Below are 16,353 nucleotides of genomic sequence, written 5' to 3' on the forward strand. Positions count from 1 at the left end.
AATATGAGACTCCTAGGCCCTGTTTTCCGAGTGCCTCACTGTAGGGAAAAGGAGCAAAAATCTAGAGGTGAATTCCCTTCATAGAGCTTCTGCGACATTTACATTAACAAATATTGATAAGAAGAACTAAGGTGAAAACAGGTGGGGCTGTTTTCCAGAACTTCAACAGAGATTTCTAAGAAAAGAAACTTCAATGTGAGTTTCATGGAGCCTGATTCCAATGATCTTTACTTGTAAACCAGGGTGGTGGCTCCATGCTTCCCTTAGATGATTCAATGTGCCTCTCTGTTGGATACACACACTGATACTATTAGCAGTGAAAACAATCAATACTCTGTCCATGAGCTTTGCTTCACAGGGTGGGCAGCCACATCTTGTGGCAATTGGAATTAGTGAATATTTAACAGAGAGTGAAAATCAATTATTTGTGGTGCTTTTTTTCTTCTGTGTTTTCATTTTAGGGGGAAGAGGGTGGAGTGGAACAGAATGTTCTATAAAATCTTGTAGTGCATTCAGCTTTTAAATTTTCAGATATAAAGTTTAAGCATAAAAATAAACCTTTAGGGTATTTGCTTTTGAGATAGTTTCGATGTCCCTAAGTGATAACTCAAAGTCCAGAGACATTTTTGTTTAAAAAGACAGAGATCTTACAAGGATTTGTTTGAAAATTATTGAACATAGAGAAAGAAGGATGATTTAAATTTCAATACCTGTGACAACTTCAGTGGCAAAAATTGTTGTCTTTCAAAGTACTAATGTGGAGATTCTATACCCTGACTCCAATATTTTAGAGAGCAATGAAATCATTGATGGAGTTTTCTTAATATTATCATGAAAATCACTTGATGAATGACACTAGGGAAATTCTAATAAAAATCCTGGGAGTGAATGGCAGTGATTTTTGTCTCTTTTCCCAAATTAATTCTATCTTCAGAGAATGGAGATACTTTACCAAGATTAAGGAGGTCCATCATGGCTGCGTATTTCAGTTTATTATTTTTCTCAATTATAGAAAATGCTGGAGTGAAAATCATTACACATAGGACTAGCTATGCTTTTTAAAAGCATAGGTTATGTTACAAGCTCTCAGATTGCTTCATTTGATTTCATGTAAAGGATCAGGAAAGTGAAGACACACATACACACACACACACACACACACAAAATCTTTGTCTAGGTTCTAATTTCTTCAGTGTTAGGGATGAGAAGAAGGATAGAGGCTAAAGAAAAAGTTTCTTTACCTAACTGGACAAAGCTACAATTCTATTTTCTTTAGCCATGGGTAAGGGCAAACTGCCTGGGCCTGTACTTTTTATGGCAGAGAGACTCTTGTGGGGAATATATGTGGGTTTTTCTGAGGTTCTTTGGGACCTCTTTACTCTACAATTCTCTGATACAGGACATCAAGTTATCAAGTTCTTTTTAAACTTCATCCACTCTGAACAAAATTCTAAATAATCCTGTTTACGGACAATATGAAGTGCTTGCTAGAAGAGACATTTTTTCTCCCAGTCAGATAAATGATAACTAAGTTATCTGGGTCAGAAAATTTGCCAGAGTCTTCCCCTCCACCTTCCAGAGCTGGTAGCAAAATGGAGTGAGATGGCATAGTTGATGGGTGAACAGTATTTGAAAAATATGCATGCTCAACTGAGAATATACAAATTTCTCATGAGCTGAATGGATAATTGCAATGGGGCCATTTTACTTGAGAAAAGGCAGTCATCTGCCAGTTAGGAGTGGAGGGAGAGAGTAGATGAAGTTTAAAAAGAGCTTGATGTCCCACATCAACTCTAAGAGACTACACTAGAATTCTCTGGATGGGGCTTGACAGTCACTCCTTGCCATGGCCCATTTTACAATGGCCACTTCAGGTATCGTTGGATCCACTTAGTCATAAAGGCTAAATGGAAAAGAAGTCTGAATGCACTTCAGAGCATTTTCTTGCTTTAGGCTTCACTGAAAAATGAGTCTTATGAGTTCTTCAGTAAATGGGTCAGAGAAAATACACCCAAATGTTACATATGATGTCCCCAAATTCTACATGCTAACCATGAATTTGGCTCATTTCTTGGTTGTAAGAATTTCAAAATACAGAAACATGTTTTTTACTTTAGAGTGGATAGTCTGGCATGCCACAGACCACTGAACCCCTAAAAACTTCATTGGCATTTCAGTCTGTAGCAATTTCATGGGTTTATCTCCCAGCTTACTACATACACATGTCTTTAAGGCATCTTTGAATTTGTTAATTCCTTATCTTCAAATTCACATTATGTCTTCAATGAAGTGAACCACAATAAGAGTTTATGGAATGTCAGGGTGACTATATTACAGCAAAAAGCAAGAGCGTTGACATAGCCCTTATCCAAAAGAGTGAAGTTATACTTTTGTCTCTACTAGTAAAGCAAACTGCTTCTAATAGTCCTTGCAAAGAGGTATAGAAAAACGTGAGCTGTTGCCCAGTACTATGATGAACAACACTTGCAATTGGAGTCATCATTTGATTAAGTTTATCACAAACCATAGTCATTATCCATGATTCATCACCCTTCTGCTCAGGCCAAAGATGCAAAAACAGGGGGGTTGATTCTTGCGTTTTCAAGTCTTTGATAGTGGCACTGTTCTCTGAAACTCACAAAGTCAGTGTATTATGTCTTACTTACAAGTTTGGTAGAGAGAAATTCCTGGGATTTCCATTTGGCTCTTTCTCACATAACAGTCTCAATCCAGGAATTAAGGGGATGATGTGGAGATTTTTGCTATTTGCTGAGTAGGTCTACGGAAATTATACATTCAGGAAATTGGGAAATAACAAAGGATATGTTTGTAGACCCCCTCGGCACAATGTGAGGCAACTCACACTAAAACTCCATGTTCATTTGACCTCCAGGGAATCCCACTATGAGTGTGGACCACAGTGGAGTTTTAGGACCTAAGATAGAGTGTAGATTCTTGAAAGATCAGAGTATTTTCTCTTCCTCTGTACACAGTCCTCTTAGGAAATGACCATGGTTGAAGAAGAGAATACCACCACTTAGTCATTGCCCAAAGAAGAAAAGGTGAGAGAGAAAGGAGGGAAAACTATGGCTGCTCCTCTCCGCCTGTCTTCTGATCTCCATTTACTGCCTCCTGCTGGCAAAAATTATCAGTTAGCCCAGGTAGCAAAGGAGCTTCAGAAATCTTGTTTGCTACTTCCATCCCCAGAATTACAGAGGGTTTTCTGATAAAGTAATACTTTATTTTGTGGATAGCTTTTCTTCTCTGGGAAAAACCTTCCTCTCCCTGTCCCTTTCCCAGTTGTCAGGAGCCTGGCTTCTGCCTAGTAACAAGCCCTTTGTAGTTAACCATTGATGGTATAGAGACTAGGTTACCAAGGAAGGAGTGCTTTACTAGGGGAAGCGATGGTTCCATCGAATTGGAACCAAGGATTGGAACCTTATAATTTGAGACTTCTCATGCCACACAACTTATAGGCAAAGGGATAGATAACTGTACAGGGTGGGATCACTGACTCCAATTGCTGGGGGAATCTTTTTGGGTTGCTGACACACAGGGGAACAGGGAAAACTATGTCTGAAACTCAGAGCATTTTCTAGAGCAACACTTAGCACTTTAATGGTCAAGTATAAGCGAATGCAACAATAGTGTGACAAAGGCAGAAGTGCTTTGAAACCCAGACCATTTGGGAATAAAATTTTGATTACCTTATCTGATAAAGGACCCTAACCAGTTCAGGTGTTAAATGAGAATAAGTATAGATAACTAGTAGAAGAAGAAAGTTATTATAACAAACTCCAGCTTAATGACCTTTGACACAAAGTCACTGTTACTATGTGTATTTTTCCCTTTCATATTCATCAATCTATATCTATCTACCTATTTATTTATCTATCTATATACATTTTTACCTTTTGTTGTTGAGTTGTGTGAGTTCTTTATATATTATGGAGATTAACCCTTTGTCGGATATATAACTTGTAAATATTTTTTCCCAATTAGTGGGTGGTTTTCTCATTTCAATCCTGTTTTCCCTTGCCTTGAAGAAGCTCTTTAGTCTGATGAAGTCCCATTTGTTTATTCTTTCTATTGTTTCCCTTGTCTGAGAAGACATGGTGTCCAAAAAGATCCTTTTGATACTGATGTCAAAGAGTGTACTGCCTATATTTTCCTCTAGAAGCCTTATGGTTTCAGGTATAATATTTAGGTCTTTGATCCTTTTTGAGTTTATTTTTGTGAATGGTGAGAAAGAATAGTCAATTTTCATTCTTTTACATGTGGCTGTCCAGTTTTCCCAGCACCATTTGTTGAAGAGACTTTCTTTTCTCCATTGTAGGCCCTCAGCTCCTTTGTTGAAGATTAGCTGTCTATAGATGTGTGGTTTTATTTCTGGGCTTTCAATTATGTTCCTTTGATCTGCCCACCTGTTTTTGTACCAGTACCATGCCGTTTTGATTACTGTAGCATTGTAGTATGTTTTGAAGTCAGGGATTGAGATGTCTCCAACTTTGTTCTTTTTTCTCAGGATTGCTTTAGCAATTCAGGGTCTTTTATTGCCCCATATGAACTTTAGGATTCTTTGTTCTATTTCTGTAAAGAATGTCATTGCGATTCTGAATGGGATAGTGTTGATTCTGTAGATTGCTTTAGGTAGTCTGGACATTTTAACTATGTTTATTCTTCCAATCCATGTGCGTGGAATGTCTTTCCTTCTCTTTATGTCGTCATCAATTTCTTTCAGGAAAGTCTTGTAGTTTTCATTATATAGGTCTTTCACTTCCTTGGTTAAATTTACCCCAAGGTATTTTATTCTTTTTGTTGAGATTGTTAATGGGATTGTGTTCTTGAGATCTTTTTCTGTTAGTTCGTTGTTAGAGTATAGAAATACTAAAGATTTATGTATGTTGATTTTATACCCTGCAATTTTGCTGTAGTTGTTGATTATTTCTAATAGTTTTCCAATAGATTCTTTGGGGTTTTCTATTTATAAGATCATGTCATCTGCAAACAGCGAGAGTTTCACTTCTTCATTGCTTATTTGGATTCCTTTTATTTCTTTTTCCTGCTGAATTTCTCTGGCCAAAACCTCCAGTACCATGTCGAATAAGAGTGGTGAGAGTGGACACCCTTGTCTTGTTCCTGTTCTCAGAGGGATGGCTTTCAGTTTTTGCCCATTGAGTATGATGTTGGCTGTGGATTTGTCATATATGGTCTTTATTATGTTGAGGTACTTTCCTTCTATACCCATTTTATTGAGAGTTTTTATCATAAATGGATGTTGGATGTTTTTGAATGTTCTCTCTGCATCTATTGAGATGATCATGTGGTTTTTCTTTCTCATTTTGTTAATGTAGTGTATCACATTGATTGACTTGCAGATGTTGAACCATCCCTGTGTCCCTGGTATAAATCCCATTTGATCATGGCGTATAATCTTTTCAATGTATTGCTGTATTCAGTTTGGCAAAATTTTGTTGAGGACTTTTGTATCTATGTTCATCAGTGATATTGGTCTGTAGTTTTCTTTCTTTGTGCTGTCCTTGTCTGGTTTGGGGATCAGGGTGATGTTGGCTTCATAGAATGTGTTAAGGAGTGCTCCATCTTCCTCAATTTTCTGGAATAGTTTGAGAAGGATAGATATTAAATCTTCTTTAAATGTTTGGTAGAATTCTTCAGAGAAGCTGTCTGGTCCTGGGCTTTTATTTTTGGGGAGGTGTTTGATTACTATTTCAATTTCTTTACTTGTGATTGGTCTATTCAGATTCTCTATTTCTTCCTGCTTCAGTTTTGGGAGGTTGTAAGAGTCTAAGAATTTATCCATTTCTTCTAGGTTGTCCAATTTGTTGGTGTATATTTTTCCATAGTATTCTCTTATGAGCTTTTGTATTTCTGTGGTATCTGTTGTGATGTCTCCTCTCTCATTTCTAATTTTATTTGTTTGAGTCCTCACTTTTTTTCTTAGTGAGCCTGGCTAAGAGCTTGTCAATTTCGTTTATTTTTTCAAACAACCAACTCTTTGTTTCATTCATCCTTTCTATTGTCTTTTTTGTTTCAATTTCACTTATTTCTGCTCTAATTTTTATTATTTCCCTCCTTCTACTGACTTTGGGCTTTGTTCTTCTTTTTCTAATTCTGTTAGGTGTCGTTTGAGATTGCTTATCTGAGATTTTTCTTGTTTATTGAGGTGAGCCTGTATTGCAATGAATTTCCCTCTTAGGACTGCTTTTGCTGCATCCCAAATGAGTTGGGATGGTGTCTTTTCATTTTCATTTGTCTCCAGATAATATTTGATTTCTTCTTTAATTTCTTCAATGATCCATTGTTTGTTCAGTAGCATGTTGTTTAGTCTCCACATTTTTGCCCCTTTCCCAGCTTTATTCTCGTAGTTGATTTCTAGTTTCATAGCATTATGGTCGGAAAAGATGCTTGATATTATTTCAACCCTCTTGAATTTGTTGAGACTTGCTTTGTTTCCCAAGATATGGTCTATCCTTGAGAATGTTCCATGTGCACTTGAGAAGAATGTGTAACCTGCTGTTCTTGGATGCAGTGTTCTATATATATCTATTAAGTCCATCTGGTCTAGTATTTCATTTAATTCTATAATTTCCTTGTTGACTTTCTGTCTGAAGGATCTGTTCATTGATGTTATTGGGGTGTTGGGGTCCCCTACTATTATTACATTGTTGTTGATATCTCCTTTTTATTTACAGTTGCTTTACATACTTTGGTGCTCCCGTGTTTGGTGCATATATAGTTATAAGTGTTATGTCTTCTTGGTGGAGTGTCCCTTTTATCATTATAAACTGCCCCTCTTTGTCTGTCTTTATCTGTTTTGCTTTGAATTCTACCTTGTCTGATATAAGTACAGCAACACCTGCTTTCTTATGGTCATTATTAGCTTGGAGTATTGTCTTCCATCCCTTCACCTTGAGTCTGTGTTTGTCTTTGGGGCTGAGGTGTGTTTCCTGGAGGCAGCATATTGTTGAGTCTTGTTCTTTGATCCATCCTGCTACTCTGTGTCTTTTGATTGGAGAGTTCCATCCATTTACATTTAGAGTGATTATTTAAATGTGGGAGCCTAATGCTGAAACTCTATTGCTTGTTTTCCAGTTCACTTGCATTTCCTTTGTTTCTTGTCCCATGATTTTTGGACTACAAATTTGGGTAGGTAGTTTTCTATATTGGCTTTCTTCTTATTTGTAATTTGTATCTTTATTCTTGATATTTGTTTAGTGGTTACCATGTTGTTTGTATAAAACATCTCATAGATGAGATAGTCCATTTTCTGATAGCCTCTTATTTCCTTAGATTAAGTCATTCCATCCCTTTCCTCTTCCCTTCTAGGTTGTTATTGCCAGATTTATTTTTCCTTTCCTTTTAACTTTAATGTTATACTTAGTCTTTGCTAACCTGTTCTGATGGGGAGCAGCAACTTTCTGATTTTGTCTTTCTACTTAACTCCTTTGCTCTGGGTTTTGTAACCCCTTTCATTTTTTTGTTTTTTCAGGTATGAGGGTTTTCCTAAGCATTTCTTGTAGGGGAGGTCTTGTGGCGATGAACTCCCTTAACTTTTGCTTATCTGGGAAAAGTTTTATTTTTCCATCATATTTGAAGGATATTTTTGCTGGATAGAGTATTCTTGGCTGCACGTTTTTGTCCTTCAGAGTTTTGAATGTATCATTCTACTCTCTTCTAGCCTGTAAGTTATCTGTTGAGAAATCCGCTGACAGCTTTATGGGGGTTCCTTTGTAGGTTATTTTCTTCTGCCTTTCTGCCCTTAGTATTTTCTCTTTGTCATTGACTTTTACAAGCTTCACTACTATGTGCCTTGGGGTTAGTCTTCTTACGTTGATAAAGTTTGGAGATCTATTAGCTTCTGTCATCTGGGAGTTCCATCTCTCTCTGGAGGTTTTGGAAGTTCTCAGCTATTATTTCTTTGAACAGGCTTTCTGCCCCCTTCTCCATCTCTTCTCCTCTGGAATACCTATAATTCTTATGTTGCAGTTCCTGATTGAGTCAGATATTTCTCAGAGAGTTTCTTCATTTCTTTTTAGTTTTAGTTCTCTCTCCTCTTCTATCTGCAGTATTTCTATATTCGTATCCTCCAAATTGCTAATTCTGTCTTCCATATTATCTACCCTACTGTTGAGAGAGTCCAGATTTTTCTTAATCTCCTCCATTGTGTTCTTCATCTCCAACATTTCTGATTGGTTCTTCTTTATAGCATCAAGCTCTTTTGGGACATAGCTCCTGAACTCGTTGAGTTGTCTATCTGTATTCTCTTTTATCTCATTGAGTTTTTTAATGACGGCTATTTTGAATTCATTGTCATTTAGGTTATAGATTTCAGTGTCTTCTGGATTGTTTTCTGGATACTTGTCATTTTGCTTCTGTTCTGGAGATTTAATATATTTTTTCATATTGCTTGATGGCATGGATTTGTGCCTCTGCATATTGATAGAGTTTAGTTGATTACTGCTTCCACTTGCTTCTACTGGGGTGGGTGGGGGCAAAAGCTGTGTAATCTGCACTGACCAGGATTACTGTCAGCTGTTGCTGACCAGACCTGGGCACCTCCTCATGATCACAGTGGCACTGTGGGGTCTCTCATAAGCTGTGGGGACAATCGCAAGGGAGCCTCTTATTGCTGGTGCCTACTGTCACAGACTGCCTAGACATGCTCCCTCCTTAGGGTCTGCAGCAGTGTTATGGGTTTTCAGTGTCGGGGAGCAGGTTCACCTAGACTCGCAGCTCTGCCACCGTCAGGGTCTGCAAGACCTCACTTGTCCACTGTGGACTGCATCAGAGCTCTGAGTATCTACTGCAGTCTGTGGTTAGCTCACCCAGCTATGATACTTCTGCCCCAGGGCCTTCCAGCCTTGTGATTGCTGGGTGGGGTCTCTCCACTAATGCTGTGCAGAGGCTTTCCTTGCGGTTGTGATGGGATCGTGGATTTTCCCCCAGGACCGGGGATCAGTCTCAGTGGGGCTCCAACTTGCCACCGCCCACTCACACTGTCTCTCTGGGTCTCCCTTGCAACCTCAGGGTCATAGCAGGACTTCGTATATTAGAGGTGGCTGGCAGGTTGCTGCTCAGGCCAGGCTCCTTTTGCCCCAGGGCCTCCCAGTGTTCTGAATGCTGGGTGGGGCCTCTCTGCTAATGCGGAGTAGTGGCTTTCCCTGCATCTGCTGTGGGACCATGGATTATCCCCCTGGACCACAGAGCAGACTCGCTGGGACACTAACCTGCCATTGCCCACTCACATGGTCTCTCTGGGTCTCCCTTACCCCCTTGGGGCCACAGCAAGACTTTGAGTGTTAGAGGTGGCTGATGGGTTGCTGCTTGGGCCGGGTGCCTTTTGCCCAGGACCTCCCAGCATTCTGAATGCTGAGTGGGGCCTCTCTGCTAATGCTGAGTAGAGGCTTTCCCTGAAGCTGCTGTGGGACTGTGGATTTTCCCACTTGGGTACAGAGCAATCACGGGGGGCTTAGGTAGGGCTGTAGTCACCTTGTTTCCACCATCATGCCACTGATGAGCGCTGATGCCAGCCCTTGGTGCCCTGGCAATGCTATGAGTGTGTCTCTTGGCAGAAAGTTGTATGCAGGTACTAGGCTGTCTAGGAGGTCAGTGAGTTTTCACCTATGTCCACCTCCTCCCAGGGCGAAGTCCGTCTGCCTTCTGATGTATATCAGTTCAGGTCTCTCAGGCATCCTGAAATGCTGTGTGGATATCCTTAGTTGACCGATGAATGTCCAATTAGTTGTAGTTAGAAGAGGGAGAGACAAAGAAAACTGCTCACATGCCATGCTGCTGACGTCACTCCCTTCTTGGTATTTTTTGATTTCTCCTTTGATTTCTTCATTGACCCAATTGCTATTCAGTAGCATTTTGTTTAATCTCCAGTTATTAGTGGGATTTCCTGTTTTCTTCTTGTAGGTGATTTCTTGTTTAATACCTCTGTGGTCAGAAAAGTTGCTTGGTATTATTTCAATCTTTTTAAATTTACTGAGACTGGTTTTGTGGCCTAATATCTGATCAATCTTGGAGAATATTCCATATGCATTTGAAAAGAATATGTATTCTGCTGTTTTTGGATGGACTGTTCTGTTTATATCTACTAAGTCCATCTGGTCTAATGTGTCATTTAAGGCCAATGTTTCCTTATTTATCTTCTGTTTGGATGATGTATCCATTGGTGTAAGTGGAGTGTTAAAGTCCCCCACTATTATTGTGTTACTATTTCTCCTTTTATATCTGTTAATAATTGCTTTATTTTTTTAGGTGCTCCTATGTTGGGTGCATAGACATTTGAAAGTGATGTATCTTGTTGTTTGATTGTTCCCTTTATCATTATATAGTGCCCTTCCTTTTCTCTTGTTACAATTTTTGTTTCAAAGTCTATTTTGTCTGATACAAGTATTGCTATTCCAGCCTTGTTTCCATTGCCATTTCCATGAAATATCTTTTCCGTCTCTTCACTTTCAGTTTGTGAGTGTCTTTAGGTCTGAAGTATGTCTCTTGTGTACGGTAGATATATGGATTTTGTTTTTTTATCCAATTAGCAACTCTATGCCTTTTGATTGGAGCATTTAGTCCATTGACATTTAAAGTAGCTATTGATAAGAAGGTACTTATTTTCATTTTGTTACTTTTTTTCTGCATATGTTGGTAGTTCTTCTCTGTTTCTTTATTCTTCTCTTGCTCTCTTCCCTGGTGGTTTGATGGCATTCCTTAGTATTATGTTTGGGTTCCTTTCTCTTAACATTTTTGGGTATTTATTATGGGTTGTGATCACCATGAGGCTCATATAATAAGCCATATATATAGAAATATGTATTAATTTGATGATGTCTTTAGCTTGATCTCTTGCTAAAAGTTCTACTCTTTTACTTCTCTCTTCCACATTTTATATTTTTGATGTTGCATCTAACATCTTTTTTGTGCATATGTGTCCTTTACCCTCTTATCATGGAAATAGGCAGTTTTAGTACTTTTGTCACTTGACCCTTATATTAGCTTCATAGGTGGTTCATCTGATGCCTTTACTGTATATTTGCCTTTACCAGAGTTTTTTTTTTTTTTTTATTGTTTTCTTATTCTTATTTGTGGTCTTCTCTTTCCATTTAAATAAGTCCCTTTAGTGTTTCTTGTAAGGCTAGTTTCTTGGTGATAAACTTCTCTAGTTTTTGCTTATCTGGGAAACTCTATCTCTCCTTCTATTCTGAATGATAAGCTTGCCAGATAGAGTATTCTTGGCTGTAGATGTTTTCCTTTCAGCACTTAAAGTATGTAAACTTGGAATTTATCCTTGTATTTTGAAAGTTTTATTGGCTAGTCTATATGTTTCAAATATAATCATAATTGAAATGGCACGTATTCCATTAATGCCATGTTGGGCAGAACTGTTATTAGGTTTGACTGAATATAACATACTTTTCCTCATGAAAGTGTAATTCTTCAGAAGAAATGATATATCAGCATAGAAAGATTTCAAAAAGAATGAAACTTGCAGCTTCATTTAACTGACATAAAATGAAGTCCAAGCCAAATCCCAGAGCTTTTTGAAATGATATTAATTTACATTCTAATTTTTCTCTCCATAAAATGAATTTCCTTCAAATGCCATTGGATGCTGATGCACATTTTCTAATCTTAGGAATAAAACTTATGCCAAACTCTCATTCTTGGAAGAAAGAATATTATTAAATTCTAAACATCTTAGCATCAAGATTGTGTTGATGAAATATTTGTCAACATGCTACACATGTCAATGCAAATTTGGAAATTAGTTAACTTTTGTACAAAATAAAGTCTGATAATTAAAACTAAACACCATTTGTTTTGTGTCTTAAAAGATTTAAATATTACAAAGTTTATATCTATCTTCATTTTTGCACTATTACATCCAAAGTCTACAAGACAACAAAAATTCTGAACAGTTTTGAGAATGAAAACCTTATTATTATTAACCTGGAGACTATGCAAAAACAGGAAGCCTTAAAATGTGTTTCTTCCTGAAATTATTTCCTTTGATCTTTATATCAACTATGTGGTCAATTGTAGTCTAACAATATAGTTTTCCTTCCAGTATGGCCATGATGATAAATGTAAGCTCTAATTGGCAATGGCAAGTGATAGCTGAAGTCTTGAAGCCCTTAATTTAATTTTCCAGTCTGGGTGTAAGAAATCAAACATTCGTTTATTTGTTAATGTCTTTGTTATTTATCATGCCTCTTTGTCGGAGGTTCTTATACTGAAAATTTATTTCATGTCTGATTCCCATAAAGGGAGACGCTTAAAAGACCAAATTAAAAATTATTAAATCTGGTTTGGTACTATAAAATTCTGTTATATTTGCCAAATTTGATCAACAAAGAGATTTTATGTATACAGATACTTGCTCAAATATTCTGGTGTTTGTCACAATGAATAAATTGAACTTTCACCAAAATATTTACAATCCATAACTAATTCTTTCATTTTAATGTTAAATCTTATAACCATTTCAAAGATATTTAAAAGCTGAACTATGCAATGAGTGAAGTGAGTTTCAGTAGCTTTTATATATTCCAGAACTTCCTTGGATCCAAGTGGTCAGTCTCCTTGCTTATGGCAACTTAGTAACACTCTGATGCTTTTTTTTTGCCAACGTATGCCTATTTTTCCTTAGGATATTTTAATTTCCAGTTTTATTAGTAAAGATAAAGGAAGTCTAACACTAGCTTCCATTTGAATATCACTATACAATTCATAACGGATTTTTATACACATGAGATCATTTGTCCTATGTAATAACCATGTAAAGAGAAATGCTAATTATTATTCCCATTTCATCATTAAGGAACTAAGGCTCAAAGAGACAAATGAACAGTCTAAAATATTTTTACTAACTCCAAGCCAGTTTCTCATTTAAATAAACTAGATTTCAAATGTTTGTTTAGACTATTGCAGTGGCTTTCCAAAGTCCTCCTACCCAGAAGCTTTGTCATGATGTCTGACAACTATAAAAAATCAACTCCTACCTGAGTCCACATTTCCAGTCTAGTGAAGGATCCCCATATGAAACTTGGTTTTCAAACCTGCGTCAACTAGAGTGTATGACTTACAAAACAACTATGTCAGCATGTTAAGTAGCTACCTTTCATTAAGGAAATATAAATGTTGTTAATAGGATATTGAATTAAAAAAGGTTTTTCAAAACAAATAAAAATTTGAAACATAAACTAAAAAAACAAATTAAAAGAAGCAAAGGCAGCATAAGTAAGGGTTCTTTAATGTTTGCTGCCACACTGAACAGAAAGTTCCAGGATGGAGGCTGTTTATTGTAGGGAAGAACTTCTGTATTATCACTAGACTTTCAAAAACCAAGAATGATTAAAATTGTTATCACATACTCTAAACTAAGGACTCAAACTACAGACGTGAATTATCTGGAACCACAGAGCTATTACGAGGGACAACAAGAAATGAACTCAAAGTTTGTAGTATTCTAACAACTACATTCTTTCAACTACAACACGTATGAAACTCATTCAGTCCTTATTTACATCAGCATACAGCTAAAATAAATATAATTTTGTTTGTTTTTGCTGAGGAAAATTTGCCCTGTGAATCTGTGCCAATCTCCCTCTATTTTTTATGTGGATTGCCGCCACAGCATGGCATGCCCAGGATACAAATTGGTGAACCCAGGCCGCTGAAGCAGAGCGGGGCCAGCTCCCAAAATAAATATAACTTTAACAATGTCCCCCAAATTCCTGGTAAACTCAAATTGGGCACATTTTCTCTACAATTCCCAGGAACTGTTTATTAATGTACATGTAGTATGATTGGAAGTATGGAAATAATGTATAGTCCCAATAAAAATAGCTCTTTAAAAGTACATTCATTTTGAAACGTATTAAATGCAAATGATATTAAATAGAAGTTCCACCATATTGTCATGCTGCCAGCCCACAAACCATTGACTAGGCCAAGTGACAATATAAGAGATGATACAGTGTTCTAATATTTTCTGATTGGCATTTCCATAATTTAATCCTAAATTTACAATGCAATGTATAATTTAAATATGTTTCATATTCTTGACCCTATGTGCTAGGTTGTAGGCTTTAAATACAAAATTCCTTAAACACTGTATTAGTCTGGCTAAGAAAGAGTATTCTTCAGCAACAAACAGCCTTCAGATCTTAATAATTTCACACAAAAATTAATTTAACACAAAATCTTATTTCTTGTTCACATAAGGTCTTCTGGGACTCTGGGCATCTCTCCAGGCCAACATTCTTCCATGGTGGGACCTAAGGATTCAGGATAATTTAATTTTTATCCTACTATCTTAACACTTGGGCTCTTCCATAATCCATAGCAGGAGGAGAGAGAAAGAGACTTAGAGAACTGGTCATGAGTCCCTCCCTGTCTCAGGCCATGAATGGTGCACAAGTATGCTCACATTTCTATACTAAGTCCTCATCACATAGGGTCGATGTTAACCATGTCACATTTCAAGGAAGGCTGAGAAATACAACCTTCTGTGTGCCTGAAAGAAGGGGAATAACAAGTATAGGTGACTGTAAATAGTACCTATCACGAATAATTTTAAAATTGATAAACATGTGCAAATATTAGGCCATCATTTAGATGGACTTAGATTCATTCACTTTGAACTAAGTCTTATAATTCTAATGTTCAGGAAATGTTTAAAATTAGAACAGTTTTTATTGCTTCTGTCATTTCTATTTCTTAGCTTTTCTTTCTTTCATTTTTCTTTCTCTCTTTCCCTCTTTCTTCTGGAGCATCGTGCAACAGATATTTCAAGGAAGGGATGCCACAGCACAAAACTAGGGGAAAAACAAATGAGATGGAAGCAACTTCCTTTGGCTTTTAGGTTTCAAATTTTAAGTTATCAGGAAAAAAATTTCTTGTACAAATAGGTGATAGATTTGTTATGAATAGGAGAAAAAGTACTCTGTGCTTAAGATTGGAAACAGTTTCCTAGCTTGGAGGTCATAGGGGAGATCTAGAGGAGACAGAGGAAAAATGAGATGCATGTGTACTGAGGGCCTGGACCTGCAGGTACTTGTGGACAAGGGCACGGCCAGTAGGCAAAGGCTGTCTGACCTCCAAATCAGTAACAGGATCTGTCCATGACTGATGGAGCTGAGTGGAGCTGGGTCCATGCCCACAACTGTCCACTCCCAATTCAAATAGGCAGCTTTCATCAACTGCACAGAATCCTGGTTTTTTTGCAGGGCGGTTGCCTGGGGCGGTGCTTGCTGTATAGTAAATAAGGGCCATAGACCATAGGGAAAGTGGGATGGAGTGGCCTAAAATTGAGCCTGTCCTCTGATTTACTAGGTGGTGAACTTAGGCATGAAGCCACATCTAGAAAGAGGAAGAACCTTTGTCTTCACGCAGAGGTGCCAGTAGTTGGCTAAGATGGGAGTCTGTGGAACTGCCCCCATCTAAAGGAGATTTTGTTTTTATAATTTGTACAAAAGTTCCAAAAACACTATCAGTGTCCTGTACTTCGCTTTGGCCTATGTTCAAAAAGGTAGGGAACTCTGTCCAAATAGAGTCAGCAGGCCACCTTGGATGGTCAGTCAGGAGTGAGTGTTCAGTCTCTGCATAGAGACTAGACGGAACTTGTCCAATTTTCTTCCTTTTATGCTCAGGATACACGTAACCACAGTTCTGAACATGCTGTGGACAGAATTGTCTGCAGTACCTGTACTTGAGTAAGTTTGAAAGAAACTGAACAGTCTGATACAGTAATCAAATATCACTATTAGCTACTATTCTGCCATAAGAAATACTAACATATATATGATATGAATATTTATTTGAACAAAGATATATTTCAAACTTTGATGTAGGAAAAATGTAAGATTAGAAATCTAAAAATCTGAAGTTTTGACTCTATTACTAAAAATGTGTATTACATGTAGTTAATTACCACATAACCTTTTTGAATATTAGTTTATTCATCTGTAGAAGAACAAGGATATTTGTTCTCATTTTCTAAAAGAGATTCCCAAGATGTAAAATCTATGACTTAAGGAAATGGTGATTTCTGATAATTGAAATGAAATTTGTAAGATATTTACAAGACATTGACAAAAACAAATGGAAGTTTCAAATTGAAGAATGTCTTAGTTCAACTTCAATTGTTTTTGAAATCAAACTTCTACCTTTCCTATTCTTGTTGATATAAAAAGCAGCAGGAAAAATTGGACATCATACCTAATAGGGTCTACTATTTCTTCCTAAGTTATTTATTTCATAAAATATTACTTACTAAAAGCCACCCACACAATTTGATTAACAGCTTAATTAAACTTTATAAGAATT

This window comes from Equus przewalskii, chromosome 2, assembly GCF_037783145.1.
Source record: "Equus przewalskii isolate Varuska chromosome 2, EquPr2, whole genome shotgun sequence".
NCBI classification, from domain to species: Eukaryota; Metazoa; Chordata; class Mammalia; order Perissodactyla; family Equidae; genus Equus; species Equus przewalskii.